Raw genomic sequence first — 15,269 nt, 5'->3', positions numbered from 1 at the left:
TCTCATCTCTTTATTTAATTCTAAAATCACAGATTAAGTTTCCACTACAAATTCTACGAAAGAGGAGGACTTATGGAGTAAACAATAAGTATAGGTATGTACATAATTACTGATTTGACTGTAATGGAAGGAAAATTACATGGAGAACAAATGTATGTAATACAAAACTTATTTTGGGAAGGTCAAAGATCAATCGATATTGTTTATGTGTGTATGTATTGACAAGGTCGTACATTTGTGGTGACGTCTTGAGTAAAGTTTACTTTGAAAAAATACCTTTGATTATAGAAAAAAAAATTAAGACGAATCCCGATCTTCCATGGGGGACAACGCTCTCAGTTATTTGTATTTCCATTGTACAGAAGATCTATTTAAAAAAAAATTACGCCACCTGTGAAGTACTCAATTAAATAAAAATAAATGAGTGCCTCTACAGGTTTATTCACGTAAGATGACGAACCTGACCGGGTAAAAATGCAACCCAAAATACATTTTACAAAGCATACGTTTTGTTTTGGTATTGAAAAATGAAATCAAGAATCCAAGGTTTTCTATTAGTGGTTTCCTTGTTTTAAAGCATATTTCCTAGAGGTTACTTCGCATTGGCGTACATTTTATAAAATATGATATACAAGGGTGTGTTTTTAAAATACATATGATGGTTCATTCTGGGACACCCTGTATGTAAATCGTATTTTGTGTTGCATTTTTACCAGGTCATCAAGTGAACAATCCTATATAACACATTTTTTAAATTTGGTATTGTACTTGACGTCCAAAATTATAAATTTTCAGCACTTTAAACAAGCTGTTAGACTCCAGCCGTTTACTGAAGATACATTAGGTGGGGGAAATCCGGAAATCTGCGCGGTCCAAATTTTCCAGTGCCGTAGAAAAACCAGTGCGTCCCATAGAAGTGGTTTATATAAAAACAACAATTTATACATGTTTGATGCACAATTAAGTATTGTTTTCGTTGCTATTGATTTAAAAACAGATGATATGAATAATCGTCGTCTGCGCCGATAATAACAAGTCGTGCCATTCGATGTGAAATGGCCACTAGAGGCACTTGGATCGCGAATGAATGCAAACTGTAATACCTACGAAAGGTCGATCGTCAATTCGTCATTGATTGCCAAAATAACGTAACTACAATAAGAACTTAAATCATAATCGGTGCAAATCATTTTGTGATATTAATCTGTGTTCGCGAGAAACAGCTAGACATAGGAAGGGTTCGAAACTCGAATAAAAATCAACCGTTAATCAGTCATTGATTGTCAAAATAACAAATACACTAAGAACTTCAATCACAATCAGTGCAAAATCAATTTGTGTTCGCTAGAAACAGCTAGACATTTAAATTTTGACAATTCGAATAAATTTTTCCTTCTGTAATTTCTGTAATACTATTACAGTTTCCCATAACGCGCGAGGTGGTGACATCTACCGATATTTTGTCGGCAAACGCCAACCACCCTTATTTCCTAATAATGGACTGGTCGAACTAAATAGCGTTGTTGCGCATCCCCACGCAATGTATCTTCACTAAACGGCTGGAGTCTAAATCGAATTTTTTTCCTTTTTGTTCATTTTTGTAGAAATTTTTAATTAAAATTTCAAGTTCCAAACAAATTAGCGTCAAACCTTTTGCTAAAATGTTAACTCGTTAACATTTAAAGCTCTCAGGACTTTTTTTTCGACAGACATTATTTTTGTCTTCTGAACATTCACTTCCACCTTTTCTGCCTCACATACTTTCCCATGGTCCTCATCATTTCTTTCATTTCTCTCTCACTCTTTGCCACAACTACCAGGTCGTTTGCAAACGCCAGGCTCCAAACTTTCTCCCTACCCACCACACTCCCTCCTCTGTCTTTTTTAACATTTCGTCGAATGCCAAATTAAGTATAATAATGGAAAGTAAATCTTCATTCATTTTGTAGAAGCTCTTTTTGTGCTTCGCTCAGTTGCCGACCTCAACAGCGTTTCGGTCTTCAATCTCTGGGCTTAGCACAAAAAGAGGCCCTTCTACTCTTAATGATATAATACAGGGTGTTTCTGAAATACGTGTGTTAATTTTAACTGGTAATAGAACTCGTCAAAAGGAACAACTTTTCTGTCTACCATTTTGCCGAAAAACGATGTTTAATTCCAAAAAAAAATCGGAGAGATTTTTCACTAAAATAGCCCTACGCCACTAAATACTGCAATGGCTAATTGAGATCAGCGCTAATATGAAAAAAACATCAATTTTCATCCAGAAAACATGTTTTAACGCCGAAATCGAAATTCAAATAAATCTACCCGTATATCAAAAAATCCACTTCGTAAGAATCTGGTTGTTTCACGTTATTAGGTAGCTTAGTTTTGGAGATATGAACGGTTTTAGGAAAATCTTTCCTAGTTTTTTAAGCCATTACGCGACGTTTTTCGCCAAAATGCCAGAGAGAAAAGTTGTTCCTCTTGATGAGTTCTATTACGAGTTAAAATTAACGCACTTATTTTGGAAACACCCTGTATACATTTTTCTAAGGATAATTCGAATAGTAGGTATCAAAAAACTAAATTATTTTATTGAACATTATTTGATAGTCCAAATGCAAAGTTTGTTAATATCAAATTCACTTAAACTTTTCTCTGGTTAAAAAGAACTTTTCTAATTGGCCAGGTACGTAGCTTCATTACAACATTTTTCCAAGAACGTCGAATTAATTACAAGTGCATTAAGCCAATATTTATTTTAACCGCAAATTGTGCTAAGCAAATATTTTAGTGGGTTGTGGGTAAATTAAAAATCATTTGTCAAACGACAAGAGGCGGTTTTATTCAAATTGGCTGCATTCAAGTTCACGATTCACATGATAACTTAAGACTCATTCAAAAGCGTAATGCAGCGAATGACATATTCTCTCAGGGGTATAAGAGGGTTGGGGAGTACGCCGCGCCGTGAAGGGACACATTGTTTAACAGCAGTCGCTCTCTGCGCATAAAAGTAGTACAAAAGGCTGAGGTCCCACGGGATCTCTCTCAATATTAAATATCGGGATGATATTTGAAGTAGAACGTGGAAAGTAATGAATTCTAAGATTGATTTACATATAACGCACTTTAGTTCACTCCCTGCTTTGCATACTCTCTTACCCAATTTGAGAGATTGAATACATCAGTCGTTTTTCCGCTTTGAAAACAACTTTGATGCCGGATGAGAAACTCCATAGCTGAAGAGGTTTTCACCTTTAAAACTTAATGACATCAAATAACGACTCACAGAAAAGATTTTAATCTCTAGGCAAAAAAGTTTCAATTTCTTGCGAGTCTATCGTCGGGTTTGATTGATAATCGTAATTTAACACCAGTGCAAATATCCAAAGCGTCAATGGTGGCAAGTTATCGTGTTCTACCGACGGCCTTTGCTGATGACATCGCTGTCACGTGAATGTCTCATTAAATTGTGTTTTGATCGAAGGATAAGACCGACAGTCCCTGAGCAAACTCGAAGCTCGAAATTAATCTGACCTTTTACAAATAAAAATTTTAAATCAAGTCTCAAATGACCTAAACACGTTCCCGTTAGATTTGCTCCCTATGCCATTAGCGTTTCACTGTTCTACCTCTTTGTTATCGATTACATAAAATCGAGGTTAAAAAACAACATCGCAACCTTCTAAACACACACATTCTCACGTCTTCGGAAGTTATTGTACCTATCCACGATACGCATCATTTCGGATTTTTCTTTTATATCTTACACCACACAAAATGTCATTTTATTATATTTATTTGAAACAAAATAATTTGTTCCTTTTTATTTTTTTGTTGTCAAATAATAATAGTTTTAATTCATCATAAAACTTGATTTTACAAGTTAAATTAGACTGGACAACATTACAATAAAATTGAATCTGCAAAACAATATTGGATAATCGATAATAAAAAATTTATTTCTGCGTAGAACACTAATTCATCGTCAACAGAAACAACACAAAGGAGAATAATTTCCAACAAGTTGCTATCTTAAACGCCTTTGAAGTATCTCTTTTAAAAATATGGCAATTTAGTACTGAAAAGATACTTGTTTTAAATTTTTTTATACTTGTGAAACTTGTTCATAATCGCACAAGATCGAGGTGGCATTTAGAATCTCTTTTCTTGTGTGATTGTGCCACGTACATAAATCAGTGGCGTCGACCCCTTGTCACTGAAAGACTGACATCTATTTTAGGGGGTAGATAAGTGGCAAAAACTAATTTTGCCAAGCGAGATAACATTTCTGAATTATTTATATTATTATAAAACCCCATTTGGGCAAGCATTTTACAGGGATAAGATGTCGGTGAAATTTTAGAATATAAATGTGTCTCTAACTACGTATTATCGTTCACCTGACATCCGCACTGTCAGTGTCCTTTATATCCAAATTGGTCGAATGTACATCAAAATTTCGACTTTTCTTTTGAGTGTACATTAAATCTAGTGATAAATAAATTACTACTGTCAGATAGAAAGAAGGTGGGTTATAAACTGGTGTTTCAAATTATTTTTTTCCAACATCGCTTACGAAAATGATACTTTCATCACTCAATTTAGTGAGGAAAATAGGCGTTTGCATCACTAGTGAGGAAAATGGAGAAAGTAAACTCAATTTATTTAACAATCTACTACATTAACAATCTACTACCTACTTATTAATATAAAAATTTAAAACACTGTTATTTGCTTTAATTGAAACTCCAGATCCGAAAGATTAAAAAAATAGGGGAGTAAAATAATTATTTTCATTTTCATTTTCATAAGCGATGTTGGAAAAATAGTATAGACAATTCGTGATCAAAGTGCGATTTTTCAACTCGCAATAATATCCTCACTCGCTGCCGCTCGTGAGTATATCATGTATTGCTCGTTGAAAAATCAGGCACTTTCATCACTTATAGTGTAATATACTATATTTAACGCTATTTAAGGTATTGCATCTAAATCTTCCTCAGAATAAAATTCTAATTCTGATTCTGAATCGGACGTGGCAAGAGAAATAATTATTGGAGGAACATTAGCAATAGCTAAATGACTCATATACTTCTCCAATGTGGCAACATTATTGTACGTAAAATACCAAGTTAGCAAATAGGGATTTTAAATATTACCAACAGGTTGTCAGCCTGACAGTGCGGATGTCAAGTGATAAGTTACGCTGTAACAGAAGAGAAAAAAACATGAGAAAACAACACTCTGAACTGTAGCGTAAGGATTTTGTTTTGTTAAAAGAACGTACGATTTGGAACTTAGTAACCGAAATATCCTAGAGTTGTCCTAGAAATGGATGGAGGATGTGGCGTCCCTTCAGGTGGCACAATCAAAAGAAGTCACCTCATTACATGAGGTTTTGGTGTTTATGACACTGATTAAAGTAAAATGAAGTGAATATTTTGCGTTCACTTTCTTGCACAAAGTAAAACAAGAAGCAGACTTGGATAATCCACCATCTTTTTCCGAAGTCCTGAAGTAAGACCCTAACGTCCTAGGGCACCTTAGCTAACCAACATCAGTTAGGGACTTACTTAGAGTTGTTAAGTCTCTTGCTCAGTTACATGGTACTCAAGCTGGATGTGTTATGGGGTGGGGGGATACTAAAGGGAGATGGACATTAAGTTAAGTCCATCTTCATAGTGAATTTTATCATTAAGTATTTGATATTAATCCGGCCTGAACGCCGTGTTACGGAGTATGGGGTGGTTCAGGATATAATAATAATCACTACTACCTTAGACATTTAAGTATAATTAAAGTTAAAAGTTAAGAAGAAGAAAATATGAGTTATTTACAAAGTGGTTTTATAACTAAATAAAAGAAATAAATAATAGTATATTAAAAGACAAGTTTCATAAGACCAGTCTTGAAGCACGAATTCAAGATTAAAAAACGAGTGGCGTAGCCACGAGTTATTTTAAAGAATGAGTGCTTCAAGGTCTTATGAAACAAGTTTTTTATACTATTTTTTGTAATTTGCCCTTTTTAAACAAAAATGTTTATTTTTGTCGATTTAGGGATTTTTGTAGCGGTTGGTAATGTCTTAATTTGAAAAGTGAAAATTTGATCAAGTCTTCAAAGTCGCCTTTTGTTTTATCCAAATTCTGTCACAAAACACGAATATGGAAGATGATCTTTCATGTACGATCGTGAATTTGTTGCCTGATAAATCCTGATAAATAATTCTTGGCACATTTTGTATTTAACCTGACATGCATGACACATCAAGCTTTGCCAACCTAAAAATTTTCGTAAAATGTTCCGTGAAATAATGGTTATAAGGACATCCCAAATGATGACGTTGCGTTCGTTAATATGTCTATTAGAGAATCAAAATGGAGGCAAATTACAAAAAAGCACTTTACGCAACTCATTTGTCAAAGTTCATTTAAATAATTATTATGCTAGTCGTATTTTAAACCTGAAAATTTCACAGTTGAAAGAGAAACTTTACCGTTTTGATAGTTGCCTAATGGGCAAACTGATGTTAACATCAAAGCTTTATACCAGCTAATACAACAATGATTAAAAAAACATATTATTAAACACCTCGTTGCAAATGGTGATATACATATGTAACATAATATGTAATAAAACCAAATGGAACTCAGTTTCAGAAACTGTACAGCATATAATTTTGTAGTGTTCCGCTTTGATGATTGAATTGCAAATATTGTATTGTATCCTCGTGCACTGTCATTTCGCAGTCAAGTGCAAACTGGTAAAAAATGTAAGTAGTATTACATTACTAGTATGTGACAGAAATTAATTGATTGATTCGATTCATCGTTACAAACTGTGTGTGTTTGGACGAAATCATCTTAACAAACGAGAAGATTTATAGTGTTGCAAAGGGAACATTTTTTATGGTGCATGCCACACTGACATTACATCAGCAAGATATCAAAGGATAAGTATGCAACTTTTATCTGTGAAATTTGGAGAATATTTTATTTTGTTTCCAACCAAAAGGAAACTTTTCATCTGTAAACAAATAGTTACTAGTATATGAAGGCCACGAAATCATTCTTTAACCTACCGAGAGAAAAATTTTCGCCGAGGCCACTTGCGGCCGAGGCCGATAATCTCGAGAATGTTAAAGGACTTCACGGCCAAGGTGTATACAACATTTTTCGTGCAACCGAAAATTTGTAATTATTATAAAACGAACAAGTAACATTTACTTCACTGCCAATAAATACATATAAATTCAGCTTACAAGTTTTCTGAACAGTTTTAAGGTGATAATTTTTTTTTTAAGTGGCAGGCTTATTAATTTTCACAACAAGAACTGTTTAAACCGACGAAATTTAAACATTTCTTAAAAACAGTAATGATAATTACATATTACGAGTAACGGGACTTTCGAAATAAAAAATGTAATCAAGAAAACCTAATAGAAAATAAAATTCATATTGATTGTTTAGAAAGTTTAGAAATTTATAGTTGAGAATGTACTTAGATATCTAAATTTAATAAATATTTCCTTATTTTCAAAATCGGTACGCACATGTGATTTTTTTACATTTATAAGTGTGCACTCTGTGTAGTAATTACACGTTATGGTAATTACGTAGTCAGCAAGAAAATTTAGTGCCAGTTGAATTATTCCACGTAATTTTTCATACTGTTTAAAGCACAACTGCGAAGAGAAATATTGCTTTGTAGCAATTACCAACATGAAGGAATTTTTAACACCGGACAATTCTTTACCGTGAAATTTATGCCCGTGTGTTAACCTGATACGTGCCATTTTTTTCATGGTTATGATAAAGTACAAACTGGTCTTATCAGATCGAGTTTTATGTACGTTTCTAGTAAATTATGCAGCCGGCCACTCCCGGGACTAACTTACATTAAATTATGGCTCGAACACCAACTCCACAAAATTATCGTCAACGAAATGCCATGATTAATTGAAAACTAATTCCATTTTTGTTTGCATGCGCTCTTTAAACAGGATATTATTAAAAATGCATCAACCCCAACCCAGAAATCCACCTAATGTGTAAAATAAGAAAGAAATATGGGACACAGGACCAAATGAATTACCGCAAGTGAAAAAAAAAACGGAAAAAACTCACCCTTATGAAAACTTAATCGTGTATCCACCTGCACGGAACGCTCCGAATTCGCTTGTTAGGAGAGCTGACGTTAGGGAAAAAGTGACAGGACAATTCAACTTTTCCAAGTCATTTAGCAGAGGGAGGCTGGACTGAAACAATATAGGGGACGTCACTTTAACAATGCGATGTACGTCAACTCCGGATTAGATTAATTAAAAATGTAAAATGATAATACAGGATTTACGCTAACCGGGGTTTCGGAAAGACCTTTTAATTTATTGAGCTCATCACATTATTGTGGCTTGGAACAGTGAAAGTTCTGGCGTAGATTGATTCATATAGGCTTTCATTGACATGTAAAGCAATTGCAGCCCACTTCTGTCATGAACTTTTAAGTATTTTAATTAACTAAAGGGGATTCTCCTGACATACTATTTTTATCTTCAAACGGCCGAAAATCGCGCCTTTGTGTATCTCCATAGAGACGGTTAAAGTGGCATTTTTTTCTGAGCGCAGTAGAAGTACTTCAAGTCCTAGGAGTAGAAGTGTCCACAGGCGGCTCGACCTAGTCAAATGTAAGGTCATTTGAAGCATTTGTTAGGATTTATTTATCAATTACACCAAATACTTAATAATTAAATTATCCCTATTAAAATAAAGTCTCTAAAAAACCGAAATAACGAAATTATTTTCCAACATTTAACCGATGCCACTGTCGTATGTAACGAATCGTTCGTTGTGGGCGTGTCCATGCTGTCAAAATCAGAAATAACGCAAGCAAGATGGTCGTTCAGTGTTAAAAAGTAAACAGTTGTAAATTGTAATCGTTTGCTATTCACGTTTTGATAATTTTTGTTATATTTGGCGAATAAGTATCTGAAGTATGTCCGATGCCATTGAAAACGAAATGCATCGCACGACTCCAGGAATTGACGCAGATCGCGGTAAACTCTGTGGAGATCTAATCGCACCATAGTCTCCGGCAAAAACTGCATCAAAATATTTTAATTAACTAAAGAGATTTCCTGCAGAAATACTATTTTTGTGACGCACTGTCGGTAGTCTATTTTTAACTAAACTCTAGAAATGTTTAATAATTTATTATATTCGGACAATATCTGCATAAATTAATCTACGAATCGATTTTTGTTCTTCAGATCCGATGCGGTTTCTTCGTTAATTCTTTGTGAAAATGAACGTCAATAGCATTTCACGGAGCACGCTGCTATCGTCTTGATTTCGTGGGGCGCACTGTACTTAAACCCTCATAAATCGCATTAATATTCCTTTTTTGGATTTCATCTAATTCGAGCCATTTTGTCCAGAAGAATCCGATAAAAGAACGGAGGATCTCCCCCTGTAACTCAATTCCTAAACGCGAAATTTGCCTTTGATTTCAGCTCCTGTCGGGTCTGAAATTTCCATGAAAAATGCACGTCCAGATTCTTTTCCAAACATTTGTAAATTTTATATGCATAATAAGGGCAGGCAAGTACATGTTAAATTAGGGCGGCGTGTGCCTCGCTCGCATTTGAATAGCAGTTATGAAAGAATATGTCGGCGATACCATGCCCCACCATCATGTTATTTCACGCACCGACGGTTGACCAAAATTGGAATCCGGGGGTATAAGGTCATCACCATTAAGTAAGCTTGGAAGTAATGCTTTTTCATTTGACGTGTCAGAAGATGAGGGTGTTTTATAGCTTGCTTTGATTAAAACTAGGAGGATCACACGTAAGCTAGTTTGTATCGGGGGAGGGCAAGTCATATTTTTTAGGGGTGGTTTCGCTGCACAAACTGTGTACTTTTCTGCGCCCTGCCCCCGTTTTATAATTAACATCCGAATGATTGATTAGGGCCGGAAAAGTATTTGTTCCGACTTGACGCGTCTTATTGGAAGTACAAACAAAAGTTGTGCTGCACTGTTTCATCATTGTGCAAAAACGAAATTAAAACGAACATCTCTGATCTCGATATAAAGTCGGCAACTTTACCGGGAGGGATGTTTCAAGTGATGGTTATTGCTGAATCAATAAATAAAAGTGACAGTGATAAAGAGTGGAAGCGGAATGGAAACGGCAAAATAATAACAGGAAATAAAGTTGCTTTCTTGCACTATCATCCCGGCGATTTTTAAAACCAACAGTAAACATCTGACGCAAATGTTTTGCGGTGATAAGGGTGGAAAAAAATATATTTGCTGCGGTCGGAATTCACACTCGATCTGTTTTCAGTCGAATGATTGGTAAGGAAAATCGCCCAGAATATAACACAATTTGATATGAAGGGCAAGAATTTGTTTCTCAATAAGAAGCTCCTCGATTGCATAAAATGTCTTTTCAACAGTAAATCATTTCTATGTCTTATTTGACACTTCATTTATAATGGAAGAAGCAGAAGTTACAAGAATTTCTTTTGTTAACAATAGATTTGTCGAGTTATAAACTGGACCAGTTCTCATCGTTATTATGCAGTAATTTCAGGTTATAAATGTTATTGTGAATAAAACGAAAATGTATGTTTCCGTTTAACAAAAGATGAAACGATAACTTTTCGGCTAATAAAAAGATGAGAGTCGGAAATGTTTCTTTAGGAAGCTTCCGCAAACAAACAGATCATTGGGTTTAAATATCAGAAGAAGAAATAAAATTCTTGTTGTAAGTTTAATGCAAAATATGGTGTCTCCTGGAACCGTATTTCGGAATGTAATCGAGAAAAGAACGCTCAAATATTACGAAGGATTATATCGGGCCTTCAAATAAATATATATTTAGAGTAGGCGTAGGCGACATTCTAATTCTGTTAACAGTGTAAAGTAATTTGTACATAGTAAGCTTTGTCCCATTGTCATATTGTCATCTTCCGTGGAGGGGGAATAGGGAGAATACACTACAAAAATTAAAAATATTTTCTAACCTAAGTTTATTTCGTTAAAATGTCAGACGTTTCTTGTGTCATTTTCTACGCTGGAAAAACGTTGCAAACAATTGAATTTCCATAGGTTGCTCTAAAAATAAATTTATTTGAAGGCCCGTTATTATACAGATGAAGGGTTATTATAAATGATTGTCCCATCGCAGTTGGCGTCGAAAACCGATACAAATTTTGGATGTGCCGCAGCTTCAGAACGTTAGGCAAACTACCGCAACTATCGCCACCTGACGGCGATACTAGTCTCACTCATATTATAAGGCTGCGGCACATTCAACTACTACAATAATTTATAATAAATAACTCTGTAGGTATTATAAAAACAGCTTGAAGAAATATGTGGAGTGACAATGTTACGAAATAAATACAGAAGACTTCAAGATTAATAGATTTTTTAATATTCATTTTATACCTACTAGGTATGCATTATCTACATTAGTCATTTAAATTTTTTTGAAAGAAACATATTTCGATCATTTTCATTCTTCCCCCCCTTTTTTGTTTTCGCACACATCGTCATTTTTTTAAATGACAATGCCAAATTTATATAGACTTTTAGATTCTGATTTATGCTCATATCTCATATACGACTTTTGGATTAGCGGTTCTTGAGATGTCAATTTTTAAATGTGAAAACAGGATGGCAGTAAAATTCGAATTTTACGGCAAAATTTCTACAAAAATTAACTTGACATGGCTGAATTTCAATATTTCAATAACAGCAAATCAACAAACTAAAACAATGAATTTAAAAATGTTGCATTTTTGAAACTATAAATTCATAAGGCGGTGTTTTTTAATTGATTGAGTGGCCTACGCAGTCTCCGAATCTCACTCCGTTAAATTTTTTGTGGCGTTATGGCAAAAGTAGGTTACTTCAATTGGTGAGCTACAATTGGGCAACTGAAAGGAAGGATCATGAATGAAACGATGACAATCCAGCCCGAAACTCTGTTTGTTCTGAGTTCTAAAAATGATTAGTGCACTGCCAAGAACACGATGAACATTTGCTTTGATTGTGTATTGTTGTTGGCAGGAGATGTTTTATTTTGACAATTGTACATTTTGGACGGTCTTTTAATTTGTTGTTTTAGTTTGTTGGCATCAGACAGAAATTCAGCCATGTGAGTATTATTTTCTTATTATAAGTTTTTTTTTTTTGGAAAATTCGATGTAAAATTTTAATTTTACCACACCTGTTTTCACTTTTATAAATTGAGGTGCCCGGAATCATCAGTCCAAAGGTACATTGGCATAATCAGAGTTTAGGAGTGTAATAAAATCTGCAAAAAAAATGGGGGTTGCCATTTTAAAAAAATGGCAACGACGTCATTGTGCGGAAACGGAAAGGGGTAGAAATATGAAAATTATCAGAAAATGTTTCTTTTAAAAAAGTCAAATCGACCTGTCCGAGTTCTTTTCGAAAAGATCTACGGGAGTGAAAATATTTCCATTATACCAAACTTTTGGTGCTGATTGTATATGAATTTAAAATCATATTTTACTCTTACAAATTTTCTTTCTCCTTATCGTTATGGATTCTCGGATCGTCAGTCTACAGTAACAAATATAAATTCTTTTTCTTATTATATTTCCGAACAACAATGTAAACAGCTGCAGGTGATATTATTTATATCGATTTTAGGAACGCATTTGATCAAATTGACCACAGCAAGAAACTTAACAACTTTGCCGTTAGCAACAATTTATTACATCTTTTTATTGAATTCAACAGTTTTAGGTCTTTCAACTATTCAAGATCCATTTTAGGTTAACTAGTTTTCCTGATTTTTATTAATAATTTACATTTTCCAATATTGGTGTATTAATAGTATATTGTTATATAAGTGAGGAAAGGGATGCATTGCTAAACGAGAATGACAATTGGATCACGAGCGATAGCGAGTTGATCTAATCATTCAAGTTTAGCAATGGACCTTTCCTCACGTATATAACATACTATTTTTTCCAACGTCAAGAGCTTTCGGTTTATCTTGCATAGGATTATCAATTTATTATTTTATACAAATTAACATACAAGTAAAATTTGAAAATCACGTTTCCATGCTCACAGTAAACAATAAAATTTAATTAATGAATGTCAAGTCGTGTTTTTACCAAAACTTGAAAATCAATCAGAATTTACTAAACAAATAGTGATGGAAGTAGAAGATAGTGTTGTAAATTTACCAAATACAGAAATTAAAGAAGCAGCGAACTAGGTATCTTTGGAGTTATTACCTATAAAATCTCGAGCACGCTACGGAAAGGAATACAATGCGTTACTGAGATTGAGACAAGTAGCAAGAAGCGCTAGTTTGGCTTCAACGTCAAGCTCTGTACCGACACGTTATTTAGAAAAAAAAACAGGAACATTTGGAGTTTTAATTCGTGTAAAAAATTGTACATTTAATTTCTATAATACTGATAAAAAAAGTTAAGTATCTTTGTAAGTGCTAATTGTTAATAAAGAATTCTTACAAATGTATATTTGAACGTTATTTTAAAGAAAGTATGTACATACCTAAATGGGGATCAAATTTTTGTTTTACTTTCCCCACTAGTGAGGGAAGTGATTTACTTTCCTCACATGTGATGCAAACGCCTACTTTCATCTCTAAATTGAGTGATGGAAATGTCATTTTCAGACTTGACGTTGGAAAAAAAAATTTGTTACACAGTCTATGACTGTGTAACAAAAAAAAAAAAAAAAAAATTAAAAAATTTACATTTTCCAATATTGGTGTATTAAAATTATTATTACAATTAAAATTAATTACTTTTTAAATGTAGAGTGGCATCCTAGAAATCGTAGGAAAAAAGTAGATTTTAATTAAATGATTGGCAGCGATACTGTCTTGCGTTGCAACACTATTAAGAATTTAGGGGTGCCCTTCGAGTCTAAGTTTTTCGCTCATTTTGAGCACGTCACAAGCAATATTCTATCAACACTTGGTTTTATTATCCGTAATAGCAGACCTTTCACAAACGTTGAAGTGGTGCTTGAAAGTTTTATTTTCTACTTTTGTCTTATCTAAGTTGGAATATGCATCCAATGTATCATTGCCATATTGATTCTGCAGAACGTGTTCAAAGGAGTTCTTCAAATATTTATATTTTAAAATGTATCACGTTTACCTCAAAAAGGATATGATAAATTGTTACCAACTGAATTTGAGGTATCATCACTTGTGAGTAGAACAAACGTATTGTATTAATTTTTACTGTTATTGTTACATCATATAATTTATTATAAATAACATCGTTGTTCATATTATTCTTCCAAGCTTTACTTTTTTATTTCTTGTCTTGGAGGCAGAGATCCACAAATTTTTCGATATACGATTTGTAAAACAAATGTGTTACTGTCTCCGATGTTCCAGAACTGCCTCCCCAAAAAAAAAAACGGAGTCTTTGGGTAAATGTAAACATCTGAATTTTAAAGAAAAAAGTCCCATCTCAAGCGATAATTGAGAAAAGACATCCTAAACTTGACCAATCAGAATTGACCACCATTAAGGAATGATGACCGCAATTTTGCGTTTCTGTTATGTCAAAATTCCAAGTAAACTTTTCGCTGATTGTTGCGATATCAATAATTATTTTTGCTGTCCAGCAACCTGTCCGAATTTTTAGTAGGTAATACCTGAGGACGAGCTTCTGGAATTGGTGAAATTGAAAACCTCATAACTCGGTTATGTGAGCTACAGGAAAATTTATTTTAGTCATCTTGGAGTCTCTTTTGCTGCCGGCACATGCCTGTTTGCCATGGGGAGGTAGGCTGTCTATTCCCGCAAGAAAAAAGGGAGAGGAATTAAATCGGGTGTGTTAAATGCGCGCCCTTGCGCACCCCCACCCTGTATACCTGCTCCTGAGTTTACTTAGGTTTCGAGAGAGAACACAAGAAGACAATACGCATGAAAACTTGTAACCAGTAACATCTCCAATTTTTATCTGTAACGTCCTTTTTACATCAATATATTACTGTTGAAGTTATAATTGTGTATTCCCTCAACTGGTAATCGAAAAAGCTCGATTACTTCACAACAGGGTGAATGAGCTGGTCATTCGGTTGGACCACGGCTAGTAATCCACCTATTCGAATATGTTTGGTCCAGATACTCTAGTTTGTTCGAAATTTCGAGGGCGAGATGATTTCTTCAGTCTTCGGCGTGAATTGAAAAATTGAAAAATCTAGGTGTCGGGGCGTAGAGCCACCCCCTCCCTTCAGAACGAGAA

The 15,269-nt window shown here is 34.2% G+C and overlaps 1 long non-coding RNA gene across 1 annotated transcript in view; it reads right to left on the bottom strand.

Moving 5' to 3' along the window:
- The window catches only part of LOC138125374 (uncharacterized), a 228,420-nt gene that overhangs the window by 23,174 nt on the left and 189,977 nt on the right, over positions 1 to 15,269 (bottom strand). Inside the window, exon 2 of the long non-coding RNA XR_011157432.1 lies at positions 8,115 to 8,245. This is a non-coding gene — a long non-coding RNA (uncharacterized lncRNA). The remainder of the gene's footprint in view (positions 1 to 8,114; positions 8,246 to 15,269) is intronic.

Source organism: Tenebrio molitor, chromosome 3, assembly GCF_963966145.1.
Source record: "Tenebrio molitor chromosome 3, icTenMoli1.1, whole genome shotgun sequence".
Taxonomy (NCBI): Eukaryota; Metazoa; Arthropoda; class Insecta; order Coleoptera; family Tenebrionidae; genus Tenebrio; species Tenebrio molitor.
The sequence above is the reverse complement of the archived record's forward strand: the minus strand, read 5'-3'. Positions and strand labels throughout refer to the sequence as shown.